This window comes from Cupressus sempervirens, chromosome 1 (genome assembly GCF_028749045.1).
Source record: "Cupressus sempervirens isolate cs-2001-9-10 chromosome 1, ASM2874904v1, whole genome shotgun sequence".
Lineage (NCBI taxonomy): Eukaryota > Viridiplantae > Streptophyta > Pinopsida > Cupressales > Cupressaceae > Cupressus > Cupressus sempervirens.
The window spans coordinates 250,355,116-250,374,080 of record NC_143118.1 but is presented as its reverse complement, the minus strand read 5'-3'; positions in this window follow the sequence as shown (position 1 = coordinate 250,374,080).

The following is an 18,965-nucleotide window of genomic DNA, read 5'->3' as shown; positions in this document are numbered from 1 at the left end:
AGATGTCACTGCATCCCGAGTCCAATTCCCTTTTTCATATAAACCATCTGCAACTTGCAATCTAGGGTTTATGGGGACTAACTTCTTTATTTGTACAGCCTCATTGGTAGATTCATTTAATTTTTCTAAGAAATCATCGTGAATGTTTCTATAGGCATAATCAACTTTCCCAGAAAAACCCTTCTTTGGAGGCATAATGAACAACAATAAGAAAATACCAAAATTCTTATCTATATGCAGAGGAAGATACTTACTTAGCCTTTTCACTTCTTCTCTGAACGCTGCAATGGATTATTGATACGAAAAAATTCATGACTCAACAAGGTGAAATAATAGGTTTTTTGACAAGAACCGAGCTCTAGGATTTCAAAAAATCTATTTGCAAAATAAAATTCTCAATCTTCTTCATTATATTCCCTGAATTAATTCACACGAGAAGCTTTTAATTTCCATAAATGGGCACAGAGAAGAAACAGAGTAGAATTCCCCTTTTGAGTTTGAAAACAGGTTGTTGATTCATAAAAATCTAATAGTCAAGAAATAAAATGCAATATGAATTAGCTTCAACCTTCTGACCTAGTAGTCAACCCAATTGAATCTTGACACATATACCTTTTCCCACCTCATTGGTAACTTTCGTATTACTCATATATGTCAGAGGACGCGTGTTGATCTGTCGTTATGTCACTGTGGATAAAAGTCAAGTAGTTTCTATTAGCGACATAACAACAACCTTTGATCTTTCATGCATTTGATGATCAAGGATGATACTTTAAAATCTTTTGAAAGTGGGCCACCATGCTATGTGTCACATTGTCACTAGATTGCTATAAGTAAATGCCTTGCAACTCTAGATAAGGACATAACAACATCCATTGATTAACCTTCAACCTGACGATGGAAACAAAACTACCATATTATAATTGTGATGGGCCTGTCAGACACATGTCGTATTGTTGCTATCTCACTATGAATATTCAGAATGCAACTCTCTTTAGTGACAAAGCAACATCCGTCGATCTTGAAAGGATCTGACAATTATGAAAAAACACCTTTTCTACATAAGGTTTATCTCCATGGTGAATGAAAATTTGACAGCTGGAAACCCACTCATGATTGGAACTAGAGGCAACTTCTTGCAAGGGCTTGCTGATCATCAAATAAAAGAAGGAGATCTATAACCTATTTTGATAGCCTTACTAGTTGCAAAGGAAAAATGGCCCATCACACTACGTGTCTCGCCGTCATTATGTACTATAATTAAAGATCAATTGACTTTTATTAGTAACATAATGATTTTCATTGATCTTTCACCTGATCTATGATGATGACTCAGTTCTGAAACCTTGCCATTCACTGGGTCCCGCGGATAGATGTCATTTCATGGCCATGTCACTGTAGTTAAAACATGCTCATCTTTTCAAAGCGACATAACGACAACCCTTGATCTTAAAGAAGATCTGTAGACACCTAAATCTGATTACATCATTAGGTAATCTTATTTAGTCATCTTCTAGGACATTATTGATTAAATATTTATTATTTAATTAATTAACCATCATCCCCTAGTTAATTAATTAATTTAATTAACTATAGTCCAATTGATAAAATCAAATGATAACCCAAAATCAATTTATCAATTAAATCCCTATTCCTCTATTAAATTAAATAAATCCTCAAATCTATTTAATTTAATCCCACATCCTCAATTTTATTAAATAAATCATTTAATAAATTATCCAAACCTCTAAAATATTCTTAAAACCCTACCTTTATCCATAATCCAAACCATCCACCCATACTAACCTCACTTATCCACCTAATTAACCCATCCCATCAAAGCTAAGCCACTTGCCCCCTAACCCCTTTCCTAAACTAAGTCTAATCCCCCTCCTAAACATGTACACAACTTTAAGCAAGGGTTAAGACTTGCTAACCCAAGCCAAAGTCAAAAAGTCTCCCTTATCCTCTTCCATCCCTATCCAAGAGCATTTATGGCTCTTACATACCATTAATACCTCTTACATGCCATTAAAAGCCTCTTACATCCCTCTTACACACTCATCCTCCCTCATTACTCCATTTGACCAACCATTATCCCATCCCTTCACACTCATCCTCCTTGTGACAAGTGTCACTCCCCTATTGGCTCCAAACAAAAACGATCCATGTGCTTCACTTTCAAAGCATCCTAGGCCTCCCTCACCATTCTTCCATCCTCGCATCCTGACCCTCCATCTCTCTACTCCATGGCCTATAAAGAAAGCCCTTCTCTATCACAATCCATCATCCACTTTTATGCAAACTTATAATGCCTCATTGACCACTACACCATAACCATTTTACACCATCATAATACTAAGATCCATCCACACCTCCATTGTTAAAATCCTCACCCATCTACATGCTTGGTAAAAAAAACCTACCCATTGGAAGCTTAAGCACACTGTGAGCATACATCTCCTATCCATCAGGGACATATCTACGTCATCATAGGTTACATCCAAGGAGATTACATTCTTGGTTTGCCTGGTGATTACCTCATCCTATCATAAGTGTTAATTGCTTTATTTTTATATATGCTTTTGTTAATAGTTAATATTCAATATTACACTACTAAATTAGGTGATAAAAGATCAAGGGCTATTGTGACTAGGTTATATTTTCAAGAATAAAACATAACCTGTGTACGATTAAGATAAAAGCTTGGGTTATATTGTGAACTGAGACTTAGGGTAAGGTAAAGTAACATAGAAAAATTTAAAAGGTACCCGAGGAAATATAAAAAAATAGCTTTTAAAAGATTTTTAGAAATTTCCCGTGCATTTCGTTAAAATGCAGACCATGTAAAGCTAACTTAGGGATTTTAGGGCAAAACCAAATATTGGAACAATGACACAAAATTAGGGATTTTTCTAGGGAAAAAAATGATTCAAAACCACATAACCCTAATTTCTAAAGGTAAACTGGATTTTTCACTAAAATATTTCATAAATTTTAACACATGAAAAACTAGGCCAACATACCCTTGACTGGAACAATGAGAGGGGATAGGAAAGAATTTATGTGGACTATAGGACTAGATAAGAGTTTTAATCTATTGAAACAGAAAGCTACTAAGCAGCCTATTTTAGCATTTCCTGATTTTAACAAGGTGTTTCAAGTAGATTGTGATGCTAGTGGTACTATAGTAGGAGCTGTTTTGAGCCAAGAAGGTAGACTTGTAGCTTATTTTGGTGAGAATTTGAATGATGCAAAAAGAAAATATTCTAGTTATGATCAGGAATTTTATGCTAGAGTTCAAGCATTGACGAAGTAGAGACACTATCTTCTTCCTAAGGAGTTTGTTTTGTATACTGATCATCAAGCTTTGCAATATTTGAATAGTCAAGAAAAATTGAACCAAAGGCATTTAAAGTGGGTTGAGTTTTTGCAAAGTTATACATTTGTTTTGAAACACAAGAGTGGGAAGTCTAACAAAGTTGCAGATGTTCTCAGTAGAAGACAAATTTTGCTAACAAAAATGTAGATAGGGGTGGTTGGGTTCAAGGAACTGAGTACTTTGTATCTAGATGATCCCAATTTTAGTGAAGCGTGGAAGGCTTGTACAAAACTTGTTACACTTGACAAGAAAAGTGGTTGGATTTCATGATCCAAGATAATATGTTGTTCAAAGGAAGTCAGTTGTGCATTCCAAGAAGTTCAATGAGAGAGAATCTCATCGAGGAGAAGCATAGTGGAGGATTGGTTGGACATTTTGGTAGAGATAAAACCATAGCTTTGGTTGCTGAGAATTATGACTGGCCACAATTGTAGCAAGATGTGAAGAAGTTTGTACAAAGTTGTAGAGTATGTTAGATGGTAAAAGGAGTGAAGCAGAATACAGGGTTGTATCAACCATTATCTATACCAAAGAAGCCGTGGAAGGATGCCAACATGGATTATCGAGGATGTAGTGAGGACTAATTCTATTTTTGTGGTGGTTGATACATTTTCAAAGATGACACATTTTATTCCTTGTAAGAAGACTAGTGATGCTATTCATGTGGCAGAGTTGTTTTACAGAGAAGTGGTGAGACTACATAGTTTGCCAAAGAGTATAGTTTCAAATCAAGATACCAAATTTGTTGGGTATTTTTGGCATACATTTTGGAAGAAATGAAAAATGGAGTTGAAGTTCAGAGTATCACATCATCCATAGATGGATGGACAAACAAAAGTTGTGAATAAGAGTTTGGGAAATTTACTGAGATGTTTGGTTGGAGACAAGCCAAAGGGTTGGGATCTAATTTTACCATAGGCAGAATTTGCACTTATCAACAGGAGTATTGGTAAATCACCATTCTAGATTGTAAATGGAAGTAGTCCTAGAAATGCTTCTAAGTTGTGATAGTTGGATAAAGGAGAGATAAGTAGTGTTGTAGTAGAAGAATTCGCTGAACATTTGAAGAATATCCATGAGGAGGTGAGGAAGCACATCATAAAGATGAATACAAAGTACAAAGGCTAAGGTAGATGTGAAAAGGAGGTATAAGGAGTTTTTGATTGGAGATGAAGTGTCATGGTTCATTTGACGACGGATCATTTTCTAGTGGGTACATATAATAAGATGAAGATGAAGAAGTTTGGACCATGCAAGATAGTGAAAAGGCATGATTCTGGAAATTCTTATGAAGAGGAGTTTCATACTGAATTGAATATTTCACTAGTATTTAATATTTTAGATTTGACAGAGTATTATTAAGGAGGTGACAGAGATGAACTTGCAGAAGCATAGTAGAGTATTCCAATAGCTAGTTTGGCTACAGAGGAGATTGAGGAGATATTGGACAATCATGTTGGAAAAAGTACAAGGAACATAACTTATGAGGAATACCTGGTCAAATGGAAAGGGAGGCCAATGGAGGATTCATCATGGCTAGCAAGGGAGGAGGTTAACCATCTTGGTTTTCCTCTGAACACATGAAATGTGATAGAGTTACTTCTCAAATTACCCTGGATGTCTGATGTAGGAGAATCCTAGGTTTAAGAGAAATCTTGCATCAACCAAAAAATATTTTCCTTTTCAGTCTTTTCTATTTTAATAAGGAGTAGTAGACAAGGGGATTGCTATTTCTAGGAAATTTCTATTTTTAGTAAGTTTGTAATATGAGCTTAGAATATTCTCATTTGCTACATGAAGGTTCATTTGAGAATTATAAGCCTACCATAAAAATCTCATTGCTTTAGCTTAGGTATTGGAGAAGTTATTGTGGATTTTTGGTGGCAAATTTTGGAAGCTTTGGGTGGTAGTTCACAGCTTAGTCTTGTAAATTATTATAATGAAGGCGCCCATGTGGGTTAGCATATTGTATTGTGAATTTTGTAATTTCGCATTTGTGGTGCAAATAAGAAGTCCATATTTTGTTCTTACATTTGTTGTTGTTTCTTTGTTTTTGTTATGGTTTATGGTATCAAGGGAAGCATCCTTCATCACATTTCATGATATGAGCTTCATTGCACTTAATGACAACACTTTGTCCCCCCTGTAACTCTTTTTAAAATTTTAAACTTCTCCTCATTTGTAGATTGGATACTTGCCTCTATCTCTTCTTTAGCTTTAGTAAATTTTGACTTCCTACCTCTCTTGTTTGTAATTTTCTTATCTAGGATGTTACAAGAGGGGGATTGATGAAGATACAATCTTTGATAAAAATTATTGTACGAGAGATGTGAATGGTGCATGATAGGTTCCTTATTTAGATTAGATACTAACTCAATATAATCACTACATGGTGGTCTATAATCATAATGATAAATTTTGGGGACCCATTATTTTGGTGACTAACTTGTGACGAAATTTCAAAGGACATGTACTCAAAATATTCTTAAGTACACGAGTCAAAGGGAATTTGTAAAGCCATAACATTACACTGACTTTGACACTGCATATTTACAAAGGCATCTTGTTCTTGGTCATGTATATCATATGGACTCCCATTCTTTGATAGACAATTGTCATGGCTCACTCCACTTGAGCATTGTATGTGGATAACATTCGCAAGATCTTCAATGTGGAGGAGATGTGGCAAATCTTTAGAATGGACCTTATCCATCAAAGATGTCACAAGTACAGATTGTGAGTTGTGTTTATCACCAATTTGACCCTAATTTTTTTTGTATTCATTTTTCTCATGAATAGGTGAGCTGATATAAGCCAAATCTCCAAACATTTTTTCATATGAAATCTGCTCATATTATTGGGAGGCTACATATATCCTTAGTTCATTTGTTAATATATTTAGCTCTTCTTCTAACTTGGTACCCGCAACTACTTGTTATAGAGGATTAGAAACTTCCATTATGTCTATTGGTAATTTAATGAAAATAATTTCTTTGATAATCTTATTTTGTCTGCTCTTGATTGCCTCTTGCATCGCAAAAACTTTAGCAAGAAATGAGGACTTGAGATCTTGTACATCTGGAGCTAACATGAATCAATCTTGAAAGTATGGGATCTACTTTTAGTTTTACACTGAGATCAAATATTTCATATGGAAAATTTGACCCTTAATTCCAAAAGTCAATGTGTAATTCGGGGTTGATTTTGTTGGCAAACACTTTGCATTCTTGCCTATGACATATCCATCAAAACTAAGAGAAGGAACTTCAATGGGCTTTTCCTTTTGTAACAAAAGTAGTTTGGCATATATCATTATCCACCCAAACCCCTAGTATTTGCTCCTCAAGCAACATAAGTGATCTCATAAGCAATTCCTAAGTTATTATGAATTAATTAAATATCTATATTTAATTAAAAAGACTTAAGAGTCTAGTTGTGGAATTCAAGATTTAATTGATTTTTAAAACAAAACCCAAATTAAAAGTTACACAAATAATATGAATTGATTTATAAAGTTAAGTTGTATATTATATTGTGTGAAATTTATTAATTATATTTTTGTATATTATAGCGTGCTAAAAAGATTAATTGTCAATTAATTATTAATATGTAATTAAAGTTGCACATTCAATTTAGTAAATTTAAATTATGATTTAAGAAGTTCAATAATTTAGTTAATTATTACTTGACTTGCATATTTTAAATTAATTAAAATTAAATAATACAACTTAAAAACTATTTTATTACAAAATTAGAACTTTTTCTTCTAAAATAAAGTTGAATTAAGTGACTTAACTACACGAATTAATGAATAAATTATTGTTTTTACTTTTCACATGATTGAATCTTTTATTTTAGAAAACCTATTGAGTCTTTATATTAGAGGGCTTTGTGTTATTATTTCAATATATTTATCAGGGTTTGGAGCTTGTTTAGATTTTGGGAGTTTAAAAGAATATATTAAAAATATGGATTATTTTTTTTAGAGTTTCAAAATTATTCTTTGTGGTTGCAAGTTATTTTGGTGGATTGAGATAAGGTCTTGAAATCCATTTGCAATTTTCTTTAGAAAATGTTGTTTACATCGTGCTTGTTAGATTGTTGAAGATTTTATTATTATTATTATTATGAATTAATTAAATACCTATATTTAATTAAAAAAAGCCTTAAGTAAGAGTCTAACTGTGAAATTCAAGATTTAATTAATTTTTAAATCAAAACCTAAACTAAAAGTTCACAAATAATATAAATTGATTTTTAAAGTTAAGTTCTATATTATATTGTGCTAAATTTATTAATTATATTTTTACATATTATAGTGTGATAAAAATATTAATTATCAATTAAATATTAATATATAATTAAAGTTGCACATTCAATTAGTGAAGTTGAATTATGATTAAAGTTAAAATAATGATTCATTAACTAATTATTATTATTATTTTAAATTAATTAAAATTAAATAATACAACTTAAAAGTAATTCATTATAAAATTGAAACTTAATCTTTTAAAATAAAGTTGAGTAAAGTGACTTAACTAAATGAATTAATTATTATTTTTAACTTTTTGAATAATTGAATCTTTTATTTTAGAAAACCTATTGAGTCTTCTATATTAAAGAATTTTGTGTTATTATTGTATTTGTGGTAGGCTATCTTGTATTTGATACTATTGCAATCAGTTGTGCTTAATTAATTATTAAAGATTTTGATTTCAACAAATTATATGTATGTATTTTTATATTTTATCGTCACTTTTATTTTTTCTAAAGTATTTATGAAATTTTTTAATTTTTGAAATCATTAAAATTATTTTAATGTAATTTGCCTGGCTAATAATATTTGAGTGTTATAGGAGTGGATTTCTAGGAAACACTACTTGTATTATGAGCAACATTGTAAAATGCTCCTAAATGTTAAAATATATGTAAATTTTATTTATTTAGGTTAATTATCCAAACATTAATCACAATAGTTATTCAAACTATTTAACGATGTTGAAATTCAAGATTAAAAAATTAAAAAATTCTAACTCATGAACCTTTGTTTTCCATTACTTAGATAATGTTTAAATCGTATAAATTGTTGTTTTCAAATATTAAAAGTTTTTAAACATAAATATTTGTATATTTAATTAAATTTAAAAAATGTTAGTTATTTTATTTTTATCTTATAAATATTAAATAAAATTTACTTTTAATTTATTTTTACAAAATTACAACTCTAATTGAAAAAAATTAAAATTAGATATTTTAGAATCATTATTATTTTTTAATTTAATAAAGAAAGTGGTCCCAAAACCATTTAAATAGGAAGTAAAAGTCCTACATCCTAAATATTAATAATAATTAATTGCCCATACAAAACTCATCTCCAAAAAAATGTTGTCTCACTTCATTTATTAACAGTTAAATACTTTTACCAATTTAAATTTGATTCATGTAATTAATAAGTATCTTAATAAAGAACTTAACAAAGTCATTTAAAAATTCTTAGTTCATATTTTTTTATTCAACTATTTCAATTTTTTTAAACTCAAAAATTAAATTTTCTACAAATAATATTTTAAACACTAATTCATCATTTTTTTTAACAATTATATTTAATATATAAAAACACTATTATAGCTTACTTCTATATTAATTTAATTATTTCAAATGTTATTTTAATACTACATAATCATTTTATTTAAATAATTCTTTATCAAACTTTTATTCGGCAAATACAAGTCACTATGTGGCACTTGTTTCAATACATTTATTAGATTTTGGAGTCTATCTAGATTTTGGGAGTTTAAGAGGATTTATTCAAAGTTTTAGAATTTTTTTTAGAGTTCGCAAGTCATTTTGGTGGATAAAGATAAGATCTTGAAATCCATTTGCAATTTTCTTTTGAAACGATTGTTTGCATCATGCTTGTTAGATTTTTTAAGATTTTTGGTTTCTATTGTTTGAGGGTTTGGATTTGAAAAACTCTTTTGGATTTTAATATTTATTTATGTGAATAATTATTAAACATTAGATCCTGAGTTGGGAGTATATGTTTTGTAGAAGATTCATTTAAAAAAAAAGAAGTAAAAAATAAAATAAAATATTTATATATTATTATGCATATGACACACACATATTAATTTGCATATGAGTCATAATATTTTTATAGAATTAAAAGAAAAAGATGAAAGACCATATATATATAAAAGGAAAAAAAATCAAATCGTGTATTAGAAAATTAAAAGAAAGGTAGATATATATGTATTTGAACTTTTTGAAATCTTTTTTTTTAAAATATTGATTTATTTTTTGCAATAATTAGGAAAAAAATGTGATGGCTGTGCTGTGCGAACTTTTTGAATCTAGTAAATTGCATATCCCTCTCATTTGCTTAGGTATCACAGGCAATGCATTCACTTCTAGTGAATCAAGCATGCCTTGCCCTTCTATCAAACCCTCCATTTGCATCTAGAGAGTAATGTGTCCATATATGAATGGATTGAGGTCCACTCTCATAGATCTAGAAAGAGATGATTAAATTTCTCTAATGGGCAATAGGACAATCCCCCAATTAGGTTTCCTACATATAATGAAGGTAGGAGAGAACGGAAATGATCCAATGTCTTCGACCCCCTCCAAAATGTAGAAATGGTGGATAATAAATCTCAACCAAAATCATCTTCCCAAAATCATAGAAGGAAGGAATCCCCAACTCAGGAACCTTTGATAGCTACAAATCATAACCAGGAAGGAGATAAATAGGAACAAGGGAGATCTGTTTATCAGAACATTTGATAAAATTTGTTCAAAATAAATGCTAGGACTTGGGATTACTTTCCTGATGGATAGGTCCAGGTATGGAGGTGTGTTCTATAGCAATTTGGCTTAAAAATCTCCAAGGTAAGCATGTTAACAATTATGAAAAATGAATACATATATTTGGCTTGTGATAGCTTAGATTTAAGAAATAAATACTTGTATGGAGATTCCCTAGTTTTGAATTATTACCCTTTAATTTTTTTAGAATGGATTCCCTTCTTTGATCTAAAGAAATCAACGAACTCTGAAGTAGCAAAAGCTATCCTACTTCCTAATCTTCCGATTGAATTTATGGTTAAGGATAAACTTAGGATCATATGTCATAAATTAGGATCTTATGTGGGAATTGTTGGCAATATGGATAAGTATGAAAAGTTAGAGTTTTTGTTTATGGGAATGTATATCTTAGGATGAGAAGGCACAATGTATAGATAAAGGTTTCATAGTTAGATATAGAAAATTGTCAAAGTATCAGACAATTTCACTGATAGTAGAGGAACAATTTTGCTGAGTACAAATGATAGAGTAATATTTTCCATGTGCGTAGTTAAGGACAGGTAGTACAAAGTGTCATGATGGTGTGACTAAGTGTGCAAGTCTATATAGACTGTATGAAAGAAGTTATGTAGTAAACACCAATAAAGTAGTAAACAAAGCACACCAGTAAAAGGTGAATTACAGGTTAAGGAATTATTTTGGTTATGAAATAATTACTTAATTAATTAGGGATGACATCCTAGATGTTAACTCTAAGAAGGAAAGAGTTATTTTTGTATTATGCCAAGCATGTGAATGATTGAAGGCTAATAGGGAAAGTTTTGTAAAAAGAAAAGGTATAAAGAGAAGATCAAAATATGCTAAGTGATGAAGATGTGTAATGAATGATATGCCAATTTTATGTGAACTATATGATACAAAATCTGATGTATTATTAGAAGATTGTGAAGTACAACAAACATCAACAAGAGGTTTTTGTATCTATCTATTTTGTATATAAGAACTGCATTGTATAATTGCATGTTTGAACAGTGAGCTCATCTTGCATACAATTTGTAATACCAACTCCTAATAGGGTTAAAGAAACTCCTAACAAGGTTGAGGATTTTAATCGAGCCTAGTCCTCTAACAAGGACTGATACACTATATGTACCTTATAGACTCCTAACAGGGTCAACATTCTTCACCAGATTCTTTTGTTTAGTGGATCATTTTATGGGTACCATCCCCATTGGGGTTTTCCCTTGGCTAAGGTTTCCCTAGTTAACAAAATATGGTGTTATGAGTTATCTTTGTGTATGGATCTATTTACTATTCAAGATTGTTGGTTTACCTATTCAAGATTGTTGGTTTACTTTCATTTGTAGGTTATAAAGTAATTAACAATATTTAGTTGTGGGTAAAACATTATAGAATACTGATTCACTCCCTCCTCTTAGTAATACCTATTTCTAATAGGAATAGTAAAAACTGATGTGGCTTGCTCTAGTCCAATTATTATAGTTAAAGTAGATGTAAATGTTATTGATTTTAAACCTCTAGATATTAATATGAATGGTAAAATTATCTTCGTCAAGCCAAGACTCACCAAAGGTTTCTTTAGATTAGAACTAGAACCAATTGTTTCATTGCCTCTAGATATTTGTAACAAGAGTCACCTTGGGGCCAATCTATATACTCAAAACTCACTTAATGAAAAAGGTGAGAATTTCTCAATTCACCTAGTGGATGCTTTGGAGGAAGGGGAGATCATGGAATTCCCTCCCCATCTAACATCAGTAATCATAAGACTAAAACATGACAAGGAATAATGCCCCATATCACAGGAGGATTTACAAGAAACCCCCTTTAAGGAAGTAGATAAATTTATTAAGTATGCAAAAGAGGAGGAATTGTTCAAAAACTTGATCCCTCCAAAGGAAGTCCCATGTGAAAATCTAGAACGAAAAGAAGCAAAAGTCAATATGCTAATTGAAGCCCTTAACATAATGGTAGTGGATGATTAAGAATTATTATGTGAATCATGATAATAATGAGAAATCTTTTGTTGTTAGTAACATACATGAGTTAAACTACTAACGTTCTTATTTATGCTATAAGAGTTATGTGCCTTGATCTTTTCCTCTCAGAATGTTATTGCAGGAAGAGCGAGATTGAGATTGAGAGGGAGGCTGACATTTTAGGAAACCTTGAAAGAAAAGGAGTGGATAGAGGATATGATTTAGTCAACCTTTGGTGATCTTGATCATATTGATTCAGAGGGAGTAAACCATGATGAGATAGATTCTCCAGTGATCAATGAATTGTCGCAGTCAAGAGGATCGTGATTTATACACCGTGACCATGTGATTTCAATAGGCTACCACCTGTGTACATCATGAGGAAGTGATGACTTCTAAATGATTATCACTTGTATTTGGAGAAGTTATTGTAAGGTGATGATCTTACAATAACTTTTATTATGAGATCAAATAATTTGAGTAAATGGTGAATGTCTTGTATCTCAACATTCTAGTAGACCATTACTCAGAGTATTTGGTGAATATCATTGATATTCTGGGAGGCCAATACTCTTGATATATGATGTGATATCAAACCTTATTTTGAGTACTTGGTGAATATTGTATGATATTCTGGGAGACCAATACTCATGATATAAAATGTGATATCACACCTTAGTTGAGTACTTAGTGAATATCTGATACGCTGGGAGACCAATACTCTTTGATATTAGATGTGATATCAAAACCCTATTTGAGTAATTGGTGAATATCATATATTGATATTCTGGAAGACTAATACTCATGATATCAAATGTGATATCAAAATGTTGAATATCTTCTGATCAAATATATTATTATATTGAGGTAATATGTGGTCATGTGTTTATCCTTCCTTGCTAAGAGGGAGTGTTGATGTATGGTAGCTTCAGTTGGATAAACCTGTATATAATTATCTATGAGATATGGTTATATATATGTATGTGTGTATTTATTATTATATGATATAAATTAATATAATAATAATAATATATATAACTATGGTTATATTTATTATAATATTTATTAACGAATAGACATGCCCCTTAAAGGGACATGTCTATTCATGGCTTATGCTTATTAATATGAGGATAGTTGCCTTTGCAACACACATACCAAATATCATGGTAGTGCTAAGTACATTTGCAACGATCCTCATAAAACAACAAATATTCCATCCATTATCTAAAGCTTTTGTTATCCTTATGCCACCCTTATCCAATCCTTTTCCATAAAACCTTACCCTTGATCTGATCACTTATTTCATTTCACTTTATCCTATTGATGTCTTTGGGCATACCATCAATAGCCATGGTTCATTATGGAATATCTTTCAAGGAGACCAACTCTAGGAGAAAGATGCTTGTGTACTTCTTCCATCTTCTATTATGTATCCACTATCTTTAGAAACAAAGCAAAAATATATGAAAAAAGAGAGTAAAGGGAAATAATTTATCCTATGGTGGAAACCACTTGTTGTGGTGCCTTAGGCAAGTACTGTAATTAAAACCTAGAAAACAAGCATCGTGAGTAATCAATTTCCCTCTTGCACTCTACACTTGGGGTATCTTTTGTCTATGTTATCCATATTTTATGTCCTCCACTATCCACATTTTTGTTGTTAAAAAGGACAGGGTTGCCGTTGCACCAAAAGATTGACCTGTTAATGCTCGATACAACCAATAGTCTTGTAGAACCATAGGAGGCAGTTAAGCCATGTCGTGAACCCTACAAGGGATGTTGGCTCACTGCCAACAATCCCCCTCCTTGCATCACTCGCCATGGTTTGCAGGATTCGAACCTATGACAAAGCTCTGATACCAATTGTTAGAAAGCCCAAGGTTGTTGTTGCACCAAAAGATCGACTTGTTAATGCTTGATACAACCAATAGTTTTATAGAACACAAGAGGCAGCCAAGCCATGTCTCGAACACTATGAGGGATGTTGACCCACTACCAACATTTGTACCTTTGATCTTGAAAAAGTCAAGGATCTTCATAATTTTAGTGCATCCTATTTGTCTCACCTTATCCATAACCTCAAAAGAAATATCCCTCTTAGCCATTGTCATACCCATTTATTACTTCGAGTTTCCCTTATTCTCTATGATCTTGCTTATTTTATCTAAATTGTACCCTTGATCTTGATCAAATCTAAGGACATTAAAATGCAAAGCATGCTTTCAAGAGCCCCTAGATGTGACTATTCCTTTGTATCACACACCATTCATTACCCTACATTTCCATATCCAATCCCTTAGCTTGGGTAACTATTCACTTATCCATTTCTAGCTCATAATTTCATTCCTCCTCAAAATACACTATGCCTTGCTAGACATTAACAGGGAAACAAATACAATGCTGCTTGAGAACCAATGGTCAATTTTAAAAAAAATCAATCCTAAAATGAATAGTGATGAAATCGTTAGTAATCAAAAAACATTACACCTACCTTCAAATGAAATCTCAATACTAGATCATGACATATATCAGATCAAACAAGTTGACTACCTAAATCTTACCAAATTAATGAAATGAGCAATGAGTTCGACAAAAAATATATCAGTGGAAAGAAGATTGAATGGTTGTTATTTGTTTATGTCTGTGTTGTTTTTCATTATTATCATATTTCTAATTATACTATTCCAAGATGCCTTAGACTAGAATAGTGAGGATGGGGCCATGCCATTTTTCTTCATTTGTTGTTTGTGGGTTGGACTTTAGTTGTGTGAGAGCTCATCTAAGGATATGATGAATAATTCATCATCAAGGACATTATGAGTCTTTATGTGAAACAAGACAATCCTTGTCTATTAAGACACACAAGTAGTACTCGTGCCATCTCATTTTAATTATACCTAGATGCTTGTATACACTTGCTACATAAAAATTAATTTAAAAAATATTCATCTTGTTCAATTATACCATGGTGCTTGTATTTTTTTCAACAATAAAAACTTGATGAAAGGCAAAAAGAAGACAAAAAGTACATGATGGCTTCATTCTAATATAGTGTGCATTTAAAACTTTTCATTATTATTTTAGTTATAAGCATCTTCTATATGCATTTGAATTATAAACATTGCCATGTCATAAGCTATCATGGCTTATGATCCCGTGTTTCTATCTTAAATTTTCATACTCTTATATAGTCATAATCTTTTTAATAAATGAATACACTCGTAATATCAAAACTATATCATTAGGCATATTGTAATGCATTACATTTTAGTATCATTCGTTCCATTCAGAACAAAAACAATTAGGTATTGAGTTGCCAATTCATTCATCATTTCTTAATATCATATGTACATACATTGAATTAGGAACATCATAATGTATTGTATTAACCATCTCATATTACTAATCAATGTCTAAAATAGGATCATCAAGTATCTCACATTATTATATAAACATTGCATCAAAGCACACAATATCATGGACTATAGTACATTTCATACACAATTAGAATCGTAAGCATTAAGATCATCACAATAAACAACATTATCACATAACATAAAATCTATGTAGGGTCATCCTAACATCGTGCATGAAGGCATTCATCACATAACACCAAAAATAGGTACCATAAAGATAAGTGTATCCATATCACATGTGCATCATCAACATAACATGTCATAACAGTTTGTCCATCATTCTTCAAAAAAAACAAAAAAACAAACAGTCAAAGTGTACAATAATATAAGAAATGACAGATGGACCTCAACTCATAACAAGTCATGTTGCAAAATCCAGCCTCAACCCACTACAATTCCATGTGATCTTCTATTAGGAGAGATGAATTCGTTGATCATGATTGCTAAAATTAATAGAAGTGGCTTATATAAATCCACCATATCTCTCTTGATCTCAACATCGCCACATCAAGACCATCCTACAAATATCTAACCGAGGAAACATTTATCAAACAAAGTGCTTAATATCAACCTTTAATATTAGTTGTTTAATAGGTACAAACATTTATGCTATCAACTTGTGTGATTTTATCAATGGGCAATCGTTTAGCACCAAGCAATGAAACTAACACATCAACAAAAAAAAATAGTTTGAATTAACTGTATTTAGAGATGTATGGGGCACGCTAACTAGACATGCAAAATTCAAATTTTAGAGGATAATCATCTACCCATTTTTATTCAATCAAACTTGTACAATCCTAATTTTATTGTAACAAAATCTTTCGACCAATAATTCTCCATTGATTAATCTCTTGAGAGTGCATGCACGTGATGTTATATAGGGGCAAGGACATTAATTCGAGACTAATTTCTTTAAAACAACATGATAAATGAATTGGCGCAAAGAGGGGCAAAATGAACAAGGGGCGCATGCGCCAAAGTTCCTGCCTTCATGATTTTATGGTTGATTGAAGTAGGTTTTGGTTAAAATATAATGTATTTAATTTAATAAAATAACAAATAAATAGTAATAAAAAATTATAATATTATATTGCTAAACTAAATTAAATTACAGAGTATAGTTAGTATATTATTAAATTATATAACTGCAATGATATATATTAATTAAAATAGTAAAATAATATATAAATAAACATTATAGTATCATGCTAAATTAAAATTAGATGACATCCAAAGAACATTTATCATATCAAAGATATTTATCAACTAATTATATATAAGATATAGATAAAATTATATAATTTTTTTTAAAAAAAAGAGTTAAATTGATTAATTTTAATTATTAAATTGTTTGATATATCTTGTTTAAGTGATAAATTCATCCAATTGAAGAAGTTGGACAATATTCTTAAGCTTAAATCTAATGCATAAAAATAAATAAACATAAATTAATTTAAAAATAACATTTATGCTTTTAAAAAAACCAAACACACTTATAATAAATAAAGTTGATAATATACCAAGCGAAACAATTTGAACTTTATTAAAATTGATACAAAACTAATATTATGTATTTTAAAATATAAATTAAAAATATCAATATAATAAAAATTATATATGTTAATTAAATGTATAATCTAATAAAATTATATATTAAGAAAAGAAAAAAGAAAATCTATTAAAAGCATTGGTTTAGATATGTAGACATAAAAATAATTGAATTATAAATTAAACTTATATATAAATTAAAATTAAAATAAATATGAAATTAAACTATATAAAAAATAATTTTTGAAAATTGACAATTTAAAAGAGTTAAAATGTCTATATTTGATTAAAATATCTATATTTGAATAACATTTTACAAATTACAAAAATAAACATCAATTAAAACTGATTATCTTTTTAAAAAAAAGTTTATCCACTTGTCACAAATGTGGAAAAGATAAAATTGAAATTAATGCATTCATTAATAGAGGTGTCAAAAAAATGATTATTTTTAAAAAAAGTTTATCCACTTGTCACAAAAAAAGATAAAGTTGCAATTAATGCTTGCATTAATAGAGGTGTTGGAGATAATAGTTGTATTTTTGTTGAAGAAAATTGAATTTTTTCATTGCATTTTTTATCATGAGCAAATAAAGTTTTAAAAAAATTGTATTTTTCAATTCCAAAAAAATATGCAAATTAATAAACCTTTTGCAAACATTAGTATATCAATGAAATTTTTAGATTATAGAACTAATATGGAACTTGGTGATTCCATTAGTTTCCTCCAAAGGTAGGAACTAATAACCTAAAAATGGTTTGAAAAAATTAGTTTAATATTTAATTAATAGTCATTCTTCTATCACTAAATAAATTATTTAATTTATTTAGTTGATTCACCTTATAATATTTCTTTAAGCCCAAGTCCTCTAGAATCCTTAAATAAATAATTTACTATAATTATTATCTTGTCATTTACTTGACCAAGTCAAATCCACTTCCCGCTACACCATCCATATGTGACTAGATAAATCAATTTATTTAATATTTAAAATAGCCTAATTATCTTACAACAAATATCCCTAGTAATAAGGGAGGAAAAGACTATTGTCCTTGTGAGAGTAATCTTTTGGTTGGGTCCTCTTAAGACCAAGTTTCTTGTTACCTTCCCTTGACATGAGAGCAAATCTTTTGCTTAGGTCCTCTTAGAGAGGACAAGTTTATTCAATTGTCCCTCCACATCATTCAATCCAAGCTAATTCAAAGGACACATGTTTCATGAGTCCTATTTCATACTCTCACCTTCCAACTAATTGGAATGTTGTTTCCACTTTTTCCTTGATAAGTGTATTCTCCTTCCACATATTCCTCTACATTGTAAATGAAGAAGGAACATCCCCAACATATTATCACATTCTAACCATTTTCTATTATCTCCCTCAACTCAACCAATTTAATGTTAGCCCTTCATTTCTTGAAAACTGATTCATGATGGTAAATCCATGCCATATGGATTACGCTCATGCAAAGCCTTTTTAAGGAGCTCATTTCCACCATTGGAACTGACGCAAGTTGTGGTATCTCAATGAGAAAACCACAAGCTTCCCTTGCTAAGAGTTGCACACGAAAGCCAAATCAAATACACAACAACGAACACGAGGCTATATGCAACATTTCAATAGGTGTAATTATTTTATTTAGCATAATAAAACATCATTAAATCTGATGCGAGGCCTTCCGAGTTACGATCTTATACAGAACAAAATTTACAATTTAGAGTCCATGCTCACATCTTCTATCTTCTACACTATTGATCATGTTCTAAAATCTATTTTCCTACCTCTAACCAAGCCTCTTATATAACTAGCT